The sequence below is a fragment of the Myotis davidii genome, unplaced genomic scaffold (genome assembly GCF_000327345.1).
Source record: "Myotis davidii unplaced genomic scaffold, ASM32734v1 scaffold266, whole genome shotgun sequence".
NCBI classification, from domain to species: domain Eukaryota; kingdom Metazoa; phylum Chordata; class Mammalia; order Chiroptera; family Vespertilionidae; genus Myotis; species Myotis davidii.
The window spans coordinates 3,751,404-3,757,403 of record NW_006300032.1 but is presented as its reverse complement, the minus strand read 5'-3'; the positions used below and the strand labels follow the sequence as shown (position 1 = coordinate 3,757,403).

General features: G+C 40.3%; 1 protein-coding gene across 3 annotated transcripts in view; it reads right to left on the bottom strand.

The window, feature by feature from the left end:
- The window catches only part of MAP7 (microtubule associated protein 7), a 124,989-nt gene that overhangs the window by 5,488 nt on the left and 113,501 nt on the right, over nucleotides 1–6,000 (bottom strand). The window lies entirely within an intron of this gene.

Below are 6,000 nucleotides of genomic sequence, written 5' to 3'. Positions count from 1 at the left end.
TCTGCAAAAATTATCATATTTGTTCCTCTATATGTAGGATGGGGCAAAAGTTGATTTACAGTTGTTCATATGAAAAAGAATACAATAATTAATAAATAATAACACAAGAATAAACGTTGTTTTGCATACTCACAAACCTACCTTTGTCCCACCCTGTATTTTGGTGCATTTTTAAGTATCAAACCTTTTCTTCTAGAAAAACAATTAAGATGCCTGTCCTAAAGTATGTCACAAGGCACTACAAGGTACTTGGAAAAATTATTTCTAAAAGAGCTGTGAAAGAAAAACATAAAAATGTTACACAGACTCAGAGCATGACGGTGCTTTTCTGGCATTTCACCAAGGAGGGGAGAGGAGGTTTGGCATCATAGTAGTCTGCATGAGCACGCACATGCATGCACACACTCGCACACATGCTTAACACCTGCCCTTCCAAGTGCTTGGGCTGTCACACCCATCCTCCTACTTTTTCCCAGTACCAATGGGCTTTCTGTAACCAGGGAAACAGTCCTGATTCTCATCCCAAAGAAATTTTGAGAAGTTTTGGCACAAGATAAAGCAGAGAAATGCATCTGCAAAGCCCTCATTCCTTGGCCATCTCAACTGCCTTGCCCTTGTAGGTGGCATGTGCTAACAAGCTGCAATGGCAACGCCAACCCCAGACTTGTGTCAACAGCTGATTTCATTTCCCCCTCCCACTGCTACCTGGCCACCCCACCCATGCTTACTTGTCCGCAATTAGAGGAATAATTGCACCATATGCTTTGGGTAAGCAATTATTAAATGTTCAGAGGACAATGACCTGCAGAAACTGTAGCACTGAAACGGAAATCACTGGGGTTTGAATCTGTGTGTACTCTCAGAATAAGAGCACCAGCTTTTGAATTCCCCTTCTTTGTCCACTCTGGAGGTTGGAGCTGAATGCAAGACTCTTGAAGCCTGTGTACTTCGCTTGTTCAGTTCGAAATCCAGAAAAAAGGGCTGGGACCATGGAAGCAATCTGATAGTCCATAGGCTTATTGTCGCTAGGGCCTTATTTTTTCTTAATGTTTATTATCATGTTATAACAAATAATTTAAAAAGTGATAAATCTCTTTCTGTTTGAATGATAGGGGCTTGGGTATGTTACTTTTTTAAAAAAAGTATATTTTATTGAAATTTTACAGAGAGGGAGAGGGATAGAGAGTTAGAAATATCGATCAGCTGCCTCCTGCACACCTCCCACTGGGGATGTGCCTGCAACCAAGGTACATGCCCTTGACCGGAATCGAACCTGGGACCTTTCAGTCCGAAGGCCGACGCTCTATCCACTGAGCCAAACCGGTCAGGGCTATGTCACTTCTTAATTAGGCAAAAAACCCACAAAAAAACCAAAACCCTAAATACAAAGATAAACTCCTAAGATTTGGAGGAAAACCATTAGGTCAAACACCAAAATTACTACAAATCCCTTACTCATCTGATTGAAGAGCTAGCCCCCCTAGGGCTAAGAACAGCATAAAATGTCTTCTGGGCTATTAGGATGGTAAGATAGGGGCCTGTTACAGCCATGAGTTTTTGGCTTCTAGAACAGAGATTCTCAGCTGGGCGTGGCAGAATCTATCAGAATGATCTGAGAAATTTAAATTTCTTGCCTCGCCCCTGTGTTTACACATTTATCCTTTGTTTCCTGTTCTAAAGCAAGTTTCCTATTCATGAGAAAACACGCCTCCCTCAATGGGCACTTCCCTCTACAAACACTCTCTCAAGAACCAAAAAGGGCTTCTGGAGAAGAATCATCCTTGCTCAGGTCTACTTATTTCTTTGAAAGCTGGCCAGAATTTTGATAACACCAATCTTCTTCAATTCTACCTATTATTAGTGGGGAGCCTGTCAGGCAAGGATTATGGTCTTCAGGCTTTAAAAGGATTGCACACCAAAAGCTGAGAGCCAAAGAAACCTCAGAGGCTAGCCATGTGACTCAGGACCCTCAAGGTCAGGAGTAAGGTTCAGGGAGTTTCTCTGCTCCAGGAACTGCTGCTCCTCCCAGCTACAAGCGCAACCTTAGGAGGACATTACCACATCTCTGGGGGTGGGTATGGCGAGTGTAACCTAGTTTACAGCATTCGTTTATTTTTTTCTTGGAGAGAAAGCAAAGCAATGTATTAGGTACAGGAGACATTAGGAAAAGCAAAACTTCTCCCAGTCTGAACTAAAGGGATTCATTCTAAGGAGTGGAATTTTCTAATGAAAACAAACCGGACCACAATGCTGACATCATTTGTCATGGTGGATTCCCCGGAGTATTGACATCAAGGTGTTTGGAAGGGGCCACGGGAATCTCCAATTTGTGATTTAATTCATGGCGGACAAGCTGGAGGCATCTACAACTCTACATTGGGTGTACAGTAGGGGTATTTCATGCATATGTTGAATCATTATCAGGATTATGGACTGCTTCATTAAACATAATGCACTGAAGTGAAAAACTACAACTCTGATGAGTGATTTCAAGGTCACCTTGAAATTGGGAATATGACTTACTTGTAATTTTAAAGTGTTTAACGGGTTTTCAGATGCAAAACTGTTTAAAAATGAGGGTCCCCACTGAAACAAAGCGAATGTGTACCCATGAATAGGAAACTGCCTTAGGGAAGGGTATTAGAGGGAGGTATAAGCAGGTCCTTCCCTAGATGGAAGAGTATGAGTGGCAGAGAGCCCGAGGATCAGTGCTAAGACTGGTTTAATAATAACCTAGAAGGTGTGCAGGATGAAAAATGTAAGTATGCAAATAAAGTTTATTCTGGAAATGCTAGTCGTAAGAATAACCCCTTGAGGATAGGAGGGAAAATCATTCAACACAGGCAAGGTAAAAGCAGTGAGTTTAACGAACTCTGCGATGAACCATCCTTAAAAGATCGTGAGCTGTCAGTCACAGTGAAAGTAACAGATCTTGGAATCACTGTAAACTGTTTCCTGGTGACACGGAGTCCTTGTTTTGATGGTGAAAGCATCGAATGTGAGGCATAGAAAGACGGGATACCAGATACAACACAAGAGCATTTTTCTACAGTGTCACAGGCAGCTACACCTGGTCACTGTACTGTGTGTCTTCTGGACACCGCACCTTAGAAGCAGAAATAAGCACGTGTCTGTGCCCTTCTTTTGATGTATTTGTTAATACAAGAGGTGATGCAAAGTGAAAATATAGCTTCTTCAAGATTGATATGGATAAATTTAAGGAAGATAAATTTAAAAATAATGAAGGGAAGCAGAGTTTCTTAGGCTACATATCACAAAGTTTGTGTCCCAAGCAATGGAGAGTAAATTTAGAGAGCACAGTAAGAATTCCCTACAGGCCAGGGTCATTCAGTAATGGGTGGTGTTTTTCTAAGTGAGATCCAAATCTCTACGAATTTTTACAAATTTATGTTTTTACTGATTTTTTTTATTGCTTAAAGTATTACAAAGGGTATTACATATGTGTCCATTTTTCCCCCCCGCCCTAGACAGTCCCCTAGCCTCCCCTATCCCCCAGTGTCTTATGTTGCCTGCCCGCTGCAGTTTGACAATCTGTTTGAGGCAGCTCTGCCTCTGTATCTATTATTGTTCAAAAGTTTATAATGGTCTTTATTATCCATGAATGAGTGAGATCATGTGGTATTTTTACTGATAATTTTTTAAATCAATAGAAGAATAGTACGATGATAAACAGGGCTGACTGTCACAAAGCTGAGTGTTAGCCATAGTGCTCCATTTTGCATTTGTACTCAGAGTATACTGATAAGAGGTGGTATCAGCTTATGTGACAAGAGCTAAGGACCAATGATCTAGGTTCACTGGGTAAATAAACATTGTGTTAGTGCCCGGTAAAAAAGTCAAGTGCCATCATGGCACACTATCTGAGGAGATCTGAGGTTTTAGAGCAGATTAAATAGAGAAATGCAATGGGTAAAATGAATCATCAGCAAGTCTCGGTAGGATAAGCATACCTAAAGCAACAGGGCTTGATCAGTACCACATGTATAAGGTTGACTTAATTCCAGAAAAATAGCATTCTTCACAATAAATGACTTGTTGAATTTGAATGTTCTTGGTCTAAGCAGTGTTATTTTATTTTTAATCCTCACCCTAGAAAATGTTTTTTTTTTTAAAAAAAATACATTTTATTGATTTTTTACAGAGAGGAAGGGAGAGAGATAGTTAGAAACATCGATGAGAGAGATACATCGATCAGCTGCCTCCTGCACATCTCCTACTGGGGATGTGCCCGCAACCCAGGTACATGCCCTTGACCGGAATCGAACCTGGGACCTTTCAGTCTGCAAGCTGACGCTCTATCCACTGAGCCAAACCGGTTTTGGCTAAAATGTTTTACTTTTTGTAGAGGGGAAAAGGGAGAAAAGAAAAGAGAGAGAAAGATCGATGTATGAGAGAAACATCTATTGGTTGCCTCTCCCATGCTCCCCCACTGGGGATCGAACCCACAACCTAGACATGTGCCCTTACCAGGAATTGAACCAGCAACACTTCAGTGCATGGGACAATGCTTCAACCAACTGAACCACACTGGCCAGGGCTAAGCAGTGTTATTTTTAACTTCAATTTGTGATTTGTTGTTCTGGCTTTCCAGATAAATAATAGCTATCAAAATTTTAAGCCTAAATTTATATTTGTAAAAATAAAGTAACTCTTGGATAGTTTCTTTTTTTCTTTAAAGGGGAGACACACTGGAACCAAAGGATTAAATTTGTTAAGGTGATTCTTGTATTATATCCTAATGTTTATATTTGGATACTAATCTGGATCTGCCTGTATTGTTAGGTAAAAGAATAGAAAAAGTATACGCTTGTATTTCTCCTGGTTGTTTGATAGGGATCATCTTACATGCATGACAAAGGACAATTTATTACTTGGGTAAAGATGCATGACACCAGTAAGTGCACAGTACTGTGTGCTTAAATTATAAATTGTGTGTGGAGGAGGCTAAAAGAGAAGAATTTTATTATCTATACTAGAGGCCCGGTGCATGAAAAGTCATGCACTGGAGGGGGATTCCCTTAGCTTGGCCTGCTCCCTCTCACAGTCTGGAAGCCCTCAGGGACGGGAGGCGACCTGGCGATCAGGGGAAGGCAATGCCCCATCACACCTCTGCTGCTGCCACTGCCGGCAGCGCCTCAGCTGGCCCTGGGCGGCTGTGGGGCTGAGGGATTGGGGGGATTCTGGAGGCAGGTGTGCAGAGCAGCCTGGCTGGACTAAGGGGACTGGGCTCTGCCATCTTGTGGCTGTGGGCGCAGCCATCTTTGAGGGTGGGGAAGTCAATTAGCATATTCCCTCTTTATTAGATAGGATCATTTTACATATTAAATTTATGTTTCAGATTCTTATATAATCATTAGTGATTATATAACTTGGTGATTTTACCTTTGAAGAGAGTCAGTTAATGTATCAACTAACTTAGGTTACACAGTGGCTTAAATGAGCCTATTCTTTACCATAATGATGGTGTTCACTCTGTGATGCTTTTTATTCCTTTCTAAGAATCTCTGAAATCAATGAACATAAATTACAACAGTTGGGAACAAATATTTTATTTGAAGAATGATCTGTGACTAAAAGAATAAAATACCATATAACCTCCATGTTAGGTAATTATGACAATAAATTTACTCAACATAATTGAAAGCTTATCATTAAGATCTCTCTCAGGAAAATCATTATCTTTGGTGTTATAGTGGGCAAAATAACAAAATTTCACTGTCACAGAAAGACGTTAATAGATATAAATTGTGGACATCTTTGGATGATATCTTTTCATTGCTGTCAATCATGCCATAAAATGTGTAGTGTGCATTTTTAGATTTTAAAAAATTAACTTGAGGACTGTCAATTTTCTGATGGTAGCAGAGATTTTGGCATTAGAAACTGGAAAACTCATTAAAATAATTAAATTCTGAAAACGAAAATAAGTCATAGCTGAACATTTGAACATTATTACAGCTATTTCTCAAGTTCTCCATG